At 40.5% G+C, this 12,193-nt stretch overlaps 1 long non-coding RNA gene across 1 annotated transcript; it reads right to left on the bottom strand.

The window, feature by feature from the left end:
• Positions 1-2,213: 2,213 nt before the first annotated feature.
• Positions 2,214-11,668, bottom strand: LOC113459678 (uncharacterized). The gene is made up of 3 exons (XR_003381164.2): positions 11,537-11,668; positions 7,604-7,697; positions 2,214-2,509 (listed from the first exon to the last, which is right to left on the bottom strand). It is a non-coding gene; the product is annotated as an uncharacterized LOC113459678 (long non-coding RNA).
• Positions 11,669-12,193: the final 525 nt, after the last annotated feature.

The raw sequence follows: 12,193 nt of genomic DNA, 5'->3' as shown, positions 1-12,193 counted from the left end.
CAAGGTATTCTAAACCCATTGCTTCATTTGTACTGAAAAAATTCCTCAGGAAAAGGAGTAAAGTTCTAGCTCTCCATAATAGTATCAAACGTCCTTATTTCTTGACAAGCTGAAAATCCTCCTCCCATCTTCCTGGAATCTCCCCGCCTTATTCAGAATATTCTTTCACATACAAAATACAGCTCCCTGTCTTTATCTGAGCCAAGGTCCACACTCAGCTGCTGAGTGAGGACTGGTCAAGGCCTGGCAGTGACAGCAGTGTCATGGCTGTAAGGACAGCCTTTGAGAGTCCCTCCCTTTGTCTTGCTCCACAGGAGAGGCTTTGTGAGAGAAACTCCAGCTAGCAGTGTCACAGAGATGGTTACCTCACCATGAAGTAATCCATGATTCTGTAAATAAAGGCTGTCATAATGTAAACACACCAAAGAAGCACAATTAAGCTTGCACTGACAGCTTCAGTATTCACACTGAATTACTGAAATTTTCATCTTGATGGCAGTCTTTTAACTTTTATTCTGTGTATGATTTCCTAATCTCAGTAAAAACTAAATTTGCAAAAAAATAAGACTGAATCATCCCATCATCTAAGGTCTTCATTACCTCTATATGAATTATTAAGAGTGCTACTAATGGTGAGGAAAGACTAAAAAGTAACTTGTCAAAATATTTCTTAGAGATGTTTCTCTTTGCTGCTTTCACACAGGACCTCTGCATGTGTCTGTTTGAAGCTTGACCTATATTGGGAAGCTGCTTTCATTAGCTCCCTGCCAGTCCTGCTCCTGGGAGCCCATTAAGTAACCTAATGCCATGTGTGATCCTGGATGGGAAGGCATTCTCCCACAGGCCTGGTTTCTAGTCCTCCTGGTAAAGTGTGGCAGAATGAGATTATCCTGAATAAAGACTTGACAGACTCGTTTCCCACATGGGCAAGAATGATTTCTCTCCACTCTCATTCTTACTTTGAGTTGGTAAAAATGATGTTTGGAAATTCTTGAGCTTGAGGCTCAAGGCAAGTTTCACCCCAACCAGCTCAAGCCTGGCATTTAAAAACAATGATGTCCCTACAGCACTGGCACACAGAAGGTACCCTAAGAATGCATTGAATGAAAAGATTCATCTTTGGCAGGCAGCAGTCTAGGGGAAAGTCAGCAGAAATGATATGGATAATTTCCCTGGTGATGAGGAAATGAATATCACTGAAAGCAAAAGGTTTCTGCTGCTGGGGCAGAGCTCCTCAGGCAGCCCCTCTGGAGACAGAAGGACCATGCAGACATCATTCCCATCACATCCTCACACATTGCAAGAACTATGAGGGTCTAAGGCCTACAAAAACAAATCAATAAACCTGTCTGAACTGTTAAATGAGCACAGTGGGTCTGTGTGTTTTAATAAGAAAAACTTCTGCGGTAGGCAGATATGGAGAGCAATCCCTCCCAACAGAAAAAGCTCTCTCTTAGGGATTCTGTCTCAATACTTTCAGAGAAGAGAGAAGGAGTGCAGAGTGGAATATGGATTTGTTTCATGTAGCACACAGGTTTTTGGTCCTCCTTGTGTTTCCATTAACAGGGCCTCAGAACTTTGGGAAGAGCAGCTCTGAGACACCTCTCTAGGGCTCTGGGTGCTTGCTTGCTCAGCACCATGGCACTAGAAGTCCACTGCTGTTACTGCTGACAAGTCCTCTTCCCCCAAAGGAGCAGAATTAAGAGCAGGTCAGGCCATGCTTGATTAATTAAGGTCCATCTGGGAGTTCCAGGTAAGCTCCAGACCCAGCACTCAGGTGCTTTGTCCTCTCTAACAAACATGGAATGCCCTGTTATGGCAATTTCTGCACAGTCTGTTCTGCAGCAGTTCCTGGACAAAGCACAGCAGGTTATGAGGCCCACAAAGGACTGTGATAATCAGAAGTCCTCTTCAGCACTGTGGCATGCATTTTCTAAGTAACGTGAGAAATATTCTTTATTCAGCCAGGTATTGGGCAAGATCCAACTCCCTTACCTTTAGTTATCTGCAATTTAGGTGCCTAGTCTAGATGAATTATCTAGCCTCTTTGGATGGAGTCTATACGAAGATATACATCTTTAGAGTGTTATTCATCCCACCTACTATAAACATTTACATTGAAATAGGATGATATATACTGTGGAAGAGTCCATCTTTCTCCATTACTTATCAAGGAATTCTGAGGAAAATTTACATTAGTCACTTACCTGATAAATAACTAAATTTAATGAATCACATTCATGTGTTTTAAGGCAGATTGTCCTTATTTCTTGTACTGAGGTCTGTTGGGTGGTTATATGTTTATGATCAGATTTCTTCACATTGCATATCCACTGGTCAATAATGATTTTTCTCCTTTTCTTTGGGGTATAAATTTTCTCGGTTTTTCTGTGCCCAGAGAAGATGTGTGGGGAGCTATATGGAACAGGTTTCTGTTTGAATGGACATGATCAGATGATCTTTGGTGCTGCAGAGAAAGTGTTCTGTGTTGCCAGCATCAGTACATCTCCTGGACACAGCCCAAAAACAAGAAAATGGAAACATAAGCATTTATTTAAACATTTCCTTTAAAACAGATTAACTGCTTGAGGATGGAACAGAAAATGGCTGGTGTTTCTGGGATTAAGTGCTCTGCAATAGCAGAAGTTTCATTTTAAACACAAAAAAAAAAGAATTCAACAGAGATGCAGTTGACGAGAGGATATTTGAAATATCCGAGCCTTATAAATTACATTAAGAACACCAAGATACATTTTGTAAGCGTTAACTTACGAGTTTTGCCCTCAATGCAAGAAGACCAAAACATTTGTGATTTTTTTTCTTGGATAATATTGCCTGAAGTAAGGAAATTTTCAAGTGTTCATGAATATATTTTCCTAATCAAGGATAAAACAGTGCAATACCACCTAACTGCACACTATAGGCCTTTTTATGAGTGATTAATTGTCAGTAAATGTTAAAAAAACAAAACACCCCCACTCCCATCTCCACAAACCCAACCCCCAACCAAGTTTATGGAAAAAACAATAAGGAATCACCACAATTTTTAACAGTTTGTGAAAGAGGAAATTTTCATTAACAATTTATTCACTAAAAAATACCCCACCTACCTAAAAAACTTTTAAAACTGTTTTCTATTGTTATTCTATTTTCTTTTATCTAATTTCCAACTTCTAGATATCAGTTTTTGGAATTTTAGCATTCATTTCTGACCAAATGATAGTGACAGCTGCCCTGATTTATTTTCTGCATTCTGCTGTTAGATCATGACCTTTTAGAGACATAAAATTTTTCTTAAATGTAGAGGCTGAAAGCCTAACATTATTCAGATGTAGATTCCAGATAAGCCTGAAGGCTAGGACACACACATTGTGCACTTCAGTCTAACATGTCAAAATAGGGATCTTTTGAAAAGGGATCTGAATTTGGATTTTTGAAAGTAGATGCAGGCAATTGTCTTAGACTTATGCCTTTTCTTTGGGATGGCTATTAATAAAATTACAGTTAATTAACACATTTAGAATGCTGGTCAATGCTTACAAGTGACAATGAACAGGATTAATATTCAGAAAGAAAGCAGAGACCAGTGTCAAATCCTTCTAATTATTATAATTGCAGTACGATTGAAAATGTAAGCTCAAACTCTTCACCCTCGTCTCAAAGTGTTTGCTGTGCAGGTCACATTGAGCAGAACTAAAACCTCAAAGGGGAGGAAATATTTTCAAGCCTCCCACAGGACCAGCTTGGTATTTTGACAAAATGTTGAAGCACTGTTACCTCCAAGATAATCTGCTATCTGGAATAGATCTTTTAAAGGCTGGGTTTATGTACTCTCTTTGTGGTAGTCAAATTAGCCAGCCATAAATAACACTGAAAAGAGACCAGAACAGTAGCTTAAATTACCATGGGCAAGGTTCACTGACAGCCCTGGCTTCACTTCAGTTCTCTTGGAATCATTTGCCTATCACAGATGTTATTCAAGTAATTAAGTGTTATGGGATAAGTTCTCAGATAACATAATATAAACCTATCTTAAATTAATGAAGACAGACCAGTGCAGGCCATCTGAAGTCTTCATCTCATACTTATTTTCTTTCTTAAATCATTATGCTTTTGAATTTAAAAAACAACAAAGCCAATATGCTTCATCTATTAAACAGCAGAGAAGTGAATTTCTGTGTGAGTAACTCCATGGTGAAGCACAGGTGTTGGTAAGAGCCTCCTCCTGCCTCCCCTGCCTGCCTTCCTGCTGTCATTGTGCAAGAGAACAAGCCTTCTCCATGGCCCTGTGCTGTGCATGCCAACCAATGCAGCTCTTAGCAATTTCAGGTGTCTAAAATGACGTCAAGTGCCTCAGTTTAAACACGAAGTGATTATTTAAAAAGCATCACTTTTAAGATCATGCTGAGGAGATAATGATAGCCAGCAAAGTTCCATTACTTGAGCCACACACATGTATCAAAATCTCTGACCTTGCTGTGTATCTTCATATGATGCTTTATTTTTGAGCTCATTTGTGTCTGATATTTTATCCTAGTGGATTTAGAATAAAGACCTTCCCTCTATTCTTGATGCTGGCTTTAGTCACAGGAGCTGGAATCTTAAAAATGCAATCGCCATAAGTAAAGCAAAGACAAAGACATGATGGAGATACAGGAGTTTTTTGTATGAGTCTACAATTAAAACTAAAACTAAAACTGCAGCTATATATATATATGTATAATCTCTACTAGCTAAATTATTGCTTCACTGTCTAATTAGAAACCCCTTCCCTGCCATGCAGAGGGAGAGCAACTAAAGTGAGACTGACTGGGAGTCTAAGGCCAGGAGTGTTGTAACAGAAATCTCATCTGAGCCCTCACACAACATAGGGATACTGCCATCAAGGCTGATTCTCTTTGAACCTTTTTAGAAAGACATTCTGCCTTGTTTGAAAGCCTTCAAATGAAGGAAAATCCATAGCAAGCAGTTTCAATAGTTAATTGCACACACTGTTAAAAAACTAGTGCTTTATTTCCAGTCTTATTCCTTTCTTTTCTCTTTAAAGGAAGAGATTAGAAAAGAGAATGATTCATCCATAGATCTCATCAGGCTTGGTCTACATTGTTCACTTGTATTCCCTCCAGTAACTGCTCTTGTTTGCTGACCAGTTCAGAAATGAACTGCAGCCTTAGATGAGTCCCCCACACAGAGACTGTACTCTTATCTTTGCACTTTAAGCTGCATTAAATGAATGATAATGTCTTTGCACAGGATGAAGGCACAATCAGAACCACCTCACTGGGAAGAAAGCAATTTCAAACAGAGCTGGCAGCATATTCTGTCCTATTCAGTTCCTCCAACAGGCCCATCACCATGTATATGAGCACCTTTCAGAGCAAACCCTGCCCCAACACACAAAAGTTCACTTTCCATCTCTTCAGCCATGGGGTGTGCATGCAGTAAATGCCTCCAGAGACATGGGGACAAACAAGTCCTCATTCCTTGGAGGTGTAAAAGAGACAATTTGACAAGAGGCTAAGTTTCTTCAAGAGTAAATTCCTGTATGTTGGTGTGGCTGCTGAAGACAGCCTGTTCCCCACATGCACAAGGGTGCTTCCGATGAACAGCAGGGCTCTGTGGAGGCAGTGCAGCTGCCTTGTCATCATACTGGCCAAGGAGCAGAGTTTGAAGCAGAAAATGCTTCCTTTTGACATTTTACTTCCAGGCATGATTGCCAGATCAGCTGATGTGAAAGCCCTCCAAATGCAAAAGTTACACAGACCTCCAAGGTAAAAAGGAGGCCTGGTTTTTCTTCGGAACTTGTTGGCAACCCCAGGTAGGCTTAAATGCTGAAAAATAATCCTGTGGCTGACTCTGTAAGGAAATTACTCTTCCTGAAGTTCCTACAAGCCTCAAAAAGGCTCCTAGGATGTCAACAGAGAAGATTCACCAAGGGAAGGCGCCAGAACTTCCAGTTCTAAACTAAAAAGAAAAGTGGATATTGACTGAAATACTTTGCTTGTGATTTGGCATAAAATTTGCTCTCTAAATCAGTGATCTTCCATGTTCTTGTCCTGCTGCTTAAATGATTGTATTCAATTTTCACCCTTCCAGTAATTTGTTAATTGACAGTTACAGTGAAATTTCCTCCCTCTCTTCTTAGTGAGTGAGTGAGAGCAGTACAGCTGCTGTGGTTGTAAAACCTTTCCATAGCAGAAAGGTGGCATTTTATACATGCCCTGCATGTAAGTAACTGCAAGTCATGTGGAACAGGACTAAATCAAGTTTGCAGTAATGCCTCAGCCTATAAAGAGGCAGTTAACAAAATGTTTCTTCTGTAATTAAGTCAAATTGAGAGTTTCCCATGGGCTTTTTTAATCATTACAGCAATCTGTTTTATAACATGGGTCTACAAAGTGTTGCACTGTCACAAGTGAGGGAGCAACATCACAGTAAGCAGAAGTAGCCAGAGGCTGGGAAGAGAAGACAAGAAATTTTTATGTTGGCTTTGTCACCTGTATTTTGAAACTTTCAGAATCTTTAGAACTTCTGGGAAAATGCGCAGAAAACTTATCCCTGGTATCTGTAAAATCAAGACTGAATGTCTGTTCAATGGGCTGTGTTCCAGTTCAGCCATGAGTTTTTGAATGGATATTACTGGCAGAGGTTGTGAATCCGTGTCAGGAGATCAGAGTGCCTTTGTGGTTCCTGTCCCTCAGACCTGTGAGCTCTCATTAGGGTTTCTCAGGCCTGGATTCAGGCAGTTCCAGGAAGAACAGGAGGAAGGACAATGCTTTTGATACTCATACAAATTCCATTGTTTATCTGGCTGTCAGTATTACATCTCTGTATTCAATGGGGGTCAGGAGCCTACTGCAGAATAGCTGTGCAACATCAGTTGTTTGACCAAAGGCCTGTTCAGTCAAGCGTTTCACTGCTCATCTGTCACTGAGGCTGCCAGTAATAACAATTAGCTTGACTTAATTGTGTATTTTAACAGCTGCTTAATATTACCCACATCTTTCCTTCACTCGTAACATAAGATACCTTTCTGCTGAATGTGGTTTTAATTAAGGCTCTGTTCACAACTTTTCACAAGCTGTTGAAAAATTCATGTCTTGTAAGAAAAGTGATGATGCAGTAAATGCTACTGGGGCAGAGACTTTTTTATTAGATGAGCATTGAGCCCTTATGAATTTATGTCTCCAGATTAACTGACTCGGGTGCCAAAGGAAAGACTGAATAGATTTAACTACTGCAGTAACATAAAAGGTGTAAAATATGCAGGCACTGATCCCAGCAGGGCTGTGTGCTGTGAGGGAATGCTTCCTTAACGGGCTGGTAAGCCAAAATCTGTTGCAGAGCACTGTACCTGTGGACTGGATTTCCATGTGCTTGAGAAGCACTAAGCTGATGAAGAGCACTGTGACTGAGCAGTGCTGTGGCATTGCTTCCACTTAAAGCCTAGAAGCTTAAAGCCTAGAAATTTTGCACAAGAGAAATATGCAAAGTCACATTTTCAAATATACAATTCAGCGTAAAAAAATCTCTCACTTATCTGTGTCTGTGACAAATAGATAATTCTTCACAAGACAGTACTAATGGAGTTATTAACCCTCACCTTCACAAGGGGAATTTGAATTCCAAGCTCTCTTCACAAGCCAATACTGTTACACTGACATTCCCTCCATATGCCCCAAATAATTTCTTGGAAACTGCAAAAAAAAAGTTGAGGAAGTTGTTATATAGGTGGAATTACATTGTGAGCATGAATTACTTTCATCTGGAGCAAATGTCATGTGTCCTTAGCTTGACTTCTACTCAGACATGGAATGCATGACATTTATACAACATTACAAATGGGCTGGGATTTAGGACTGAGCAAACTTTTGGGTTACAGACCTTCAGAAGTACAATCATCATACTTTCCTCCTTTTTATTGTCCAGAAGCAAACATTTTATAAAATTCTCTACTCATATTCTGCCAATAAACATTTTAGTTATCCTAGCAACCATTTTTAGATGTGCTGTAAATATACTTGGCAAGCTAATGGATGCCCTTAGCCACTTTAAACAGCCACTTTCCACTTAGTTTATGTATTTCACACATGTAAAGAAGAGAGAAACAGTGTGAAACAGCATTTGCAGGTCCCACAGTATTCATGCCTTTGGTATCTAGGAAGGTGGGAACTCCTTGCTTGAGGAACTTTGTCAGGACTCTGGTACAGTCTCTCTTTTTCTTTTATTTTAATGTAGATGATTTCCCATTGAATTACTTTGTAGGAATTAATGATCTTTGAGAATTTACCCTGTTGTGAACTTGGTTGAAATATGTCACATCTTGAAAAATTGTTTTGACAAGGCATGGGTGGGCAGAAACTGAAGCGGTGGCACAAATATAAATTATCCCATGGCTGGACTTCTTTAGGAACTGGGCTATGCATCAGCAACTGACATGGAGCAGCTGATACACAAAACTGTCAGAGCACAGAAGCCACAGGCAGCATCTTCTGCTCATCCCCCTGGTGATAAAGTCCTACCTATGGGACGACATTGCTGAGCCAAGTGGCTCTGAATGAGTCTCCAGCAGTTCCCAGTTCCTGAGGTTTAGGACCCTAATGACTTGCAAACAGAACTCATTAACATAGCATTAAATATTGCCCAAAGAAGCAGGCTGCTCTGTGAGCAGTAGATAAACCCTTCACAAGGGTCAGTGTGCCACACCAAGATTCTGTGGCATTTCCTAAAAGGGAGGACACTCACAGATTCTTTTCCTTCACTACATGCAATAGTATCTTTCTCATCCAGTGACTAGGTGTTATTCAGCTCACAGAAACTATAGATCTATGTCCAAGCCCAGAAGACAAACAGTCAAAATGTATGCTGATGGAAACAGGAAAGCCATATGAATCTCATTTTCACAGGAAGACAGACTAAAAATTAAGACCCACATCTTGCCCTTTCATGCCAAACATGCAAATATGTCAATTAAACCGAATAAACTCTAATGGTTTGCTCTCACAGCAGAGTGGTTTGTTTCCTGTGAGAAGTGAAGGCTCTATGCATACCCCAGTTTCTGCACCAGTTTCCCCAAGTAGTCCCAGAGCAATCTTTTCTCATAATGGCTTTTCTTGATTTAAGGACAATAAAGATCACAGGCCAAGAGTAGAAGAGATTGTTCCTGTTCTGAATCTTCAAAGAATTCAATGCTATTGTTATAGGATATCTTGTTACACAGGTGAAGGTGAGCCAGTTACTGTGTTAATAATCCTTGCTGAGTTTAATGATGAAAAGAAATGACTGGAAAGCTGGTGCAAAGGACAGGGACATCTGAAAGTCCTCCTTAGCTGCTTCCAAAGCAGCAGCTTGAGTCCCTTCTTTGGGAATTTAACTGCACTGGGGAGTTGTCTTTGCTGTGTTTTAATGTCTCTGTGACTGTAGCTGCGAATGTTGGATCAGCAGGGTACCACTGCTTCTGCTTACTCACAAATGAGCCTAAAATGCAAAAGATGGGTCCAGATCTGGATCTAGAATTCAAGTGTTGAGGAGCCTGGGGATATTTGGATCTGCTCAATGCTATGGCTAGAGAAACAACTTGAAGGAGCCACTCTCCTCTTTGGCCCTGATTTCACAGGGGTGGAAGGGTTTACTTTTTCACAAAGAAACGTCTAAAGCTTTCATCCAACCAGGCTTCCCATGGTGGCCCATGCTGCTATCATCACAGGCAGCCTGAAACATTTGCCTGTCCCTCTGTGCCTCAGCTCCTGCATGCTCAGGACAGACCAGACAGGACAACAGGATAAAGGAGCCAGGATGCAGATGTGCTTTGTTTTTTGGGAAAAGCCTTACAGGAGTTTGCACAACATAACAAGTCCAAGCAGGTAACAGGAAAACTAGTATTTTTCCCTGACACCATGATAGTCATAATTACAGTCATATAAATCAATATGATGAAAGAAAAATCACATATTTCCAGATGTCCATGGTACAACTACTTACTGTAAATTAGAGCCAGAGTTAAGAGTGTGGAAAAGTCCTATAATTTGAGCCACAGCTGCAAGAAAAGCTGTAAGAAAAGGCTCTGAGCTGTGACTCTGTTTTCATCACAGCATTTTGTTATGTCTCTTGTTATTGCTTTATCAAAAGCAAGCTGCTGTAGAAACATTCCCTTTTACAGCAGGGCTATTATTCAGTTGGAAAAAGAATTTGAAAAAAATTACACTAAATGATTTGAATGATTACCTTTAATTACCATTCACTCACTAAGCCATGTCAGATAGAAAGATTCCTATATTAAAGTGAATGCTTTTGAAAAATACATCAAGTGCATTGCTGTGATTTGTTCTGCCAGCAGATTCCAACATTAATTCTTCCCCAGTGTTGCAAAAGAAAACTGAGGTCCTGCCAGAATTTCAATAGCAGCCATTGAACAGGGCTAAATAATGAATCTTTTGTGAAAAACCATCAGTACCTCATGTGTTGTATTTTGTTTCAGAGGAATAATTTGTAGTTTATTAATCCTTTGAAACATACCTTTTCTTACCAGATGGCTTGATGTTTTACGTTTTCATTAATAAGCATTATTAGTGCTAAGCAATGATTCATGAATAAATAAAGGAGTCATGGATCTTATTTTTTATTGCTTACCCAATTTTACAGCCAAGACACAGCTCAGGCAGCAATTTCAGTGCTATGGCTTTAACAGTATGGGACCTCTCACCCCAATGGCTGGCATGCAAATGTCACATACAACCTTTACAGCTGCTAACTCCAGGGAGATAACCTCTAGACAGGCAGAGAGATGGAGTTTCTCCGGTCATGCTGATAAATACTTAGAGATGTCTGTTGGCTGCTTCACTCACACAGCTTGCATGTGCCTTCACTCAGCTCAGAAGTGCCCAAGCCTCTGCCCAGGCTGCCCTTCTGGCCCTGTGTGTTGACTGTGCTCTGTGTGGAGCTATTACAACCAGAATGGAAGTTTGTTTCATAGAACATGACCCACAGTCCTCTTCCCATTGTTGTGGCAACATTTCCAGCTGGGAGGAAGCCATTCCAATGCAAGCCACAAGCCTTCCAGCTCTGCAGTACCTGCAGGCCATTGTAACTAAACTAATTTGCCTACCAATGACTTTTTTGTTTGTTTTGCTTTAATATAATACTCCAGTGATAAATTGGTTTCAGCTTAATTTTTTTGCTCAATCTAAATTATCATCATGGGCTGGCAGACTGTGAACACCAGAAAGAAAATTTTGCCAAAGAATTTTTCCTACTAGGATATCATCAGGGAGCTGAGCAATCTGCAAGATTCAGCAACTGACCAGAAAAATCCCACCTGGACTTTTTTTCCCCAGCGTCCCAGGATGGGTGGGGCTCCCCACCCTGTTATCCCTGGACCCTGCAGTCTGCCAGCCCAGGACCACCCTCAGGGAGTGCATGGTTGTTTTAGGGATGGTCTGGTGTCCTGCCAGATTGTGCTGGCAGCCCCTGAGGGGCATTTCAGCTGCTTGCAAGCATGAATGCTTAGAGGGGAACATTCAAATGGGGATTTTAGTACCTGCAGCCAAGCACGGAGGGTCAGTGTGTCAGCATCTGAGAGTTCCCATGAAGCTGTTTCTGTCAAAGGCAGTCCTCAGCACCTTCCTTTTTCAAAGACAAATGCACTTTTCTTCTAAGCAAAAATCATCTGAAATTGTTTAAAATCTGAGTATTATTTTCCCTGTCTTTTGCTAAGAAAATGTATATAGCACATCATTTATACAGAGCAAAAATGAACACATTTTCACAGCCAGAGGTTTAAGGGCACAGCATACACAACTGTGTTTAATTCTGCTCACTTATATTATTAAGCATCCATGCCAGAGCAGGAGCGTTAACATTTTTGGACTCAAGCTACAGAAAGTTAAATGGTATGGCCAAAATTTTCAGGCTTCCATGTCCTACTATCACAATCTAAAGTCATCCCTATGGAAAAGATTTTTCAGAAAAAACAAGGGACAATCAAGACCCTGAAACAGAACTGGGCTCCATAAATGAGACCTCAAAGCTCCATGGTTGTATTGTTTTGTTTCAGGCAGCCTTTGCTTCTGTGTAAATGGTTTTATAAATATGGGCCTTTTTTAATTGTAAGGCATGACTCCATTAGAGTATGTTGAGGGACTCAGAGGAAGAATGTTTATTTAATGATGAGGGGACCAGTCCCACCCCTCTTGCA

The sequence above is a fragment of the Zonotrichia albicollis genome, chromosome 1 (genome assembly GCF_047830755.1).
Source record: "Zonotrichia albicollis isolate bZonAlb1 chromosome 1, bZonAlb1.hap1, whole genome shotgun sequence".
NCBI lineage: Eukaryota > Metazoa > Chordata > Aves > Passeriformes > Passerellidae > Zonotrichia > Zonotrichia albicollis.
Note: the sequence above shows the minus strand (reverse complement) of the source record. Positions and strands in the feature narration are given on the sequence as shown.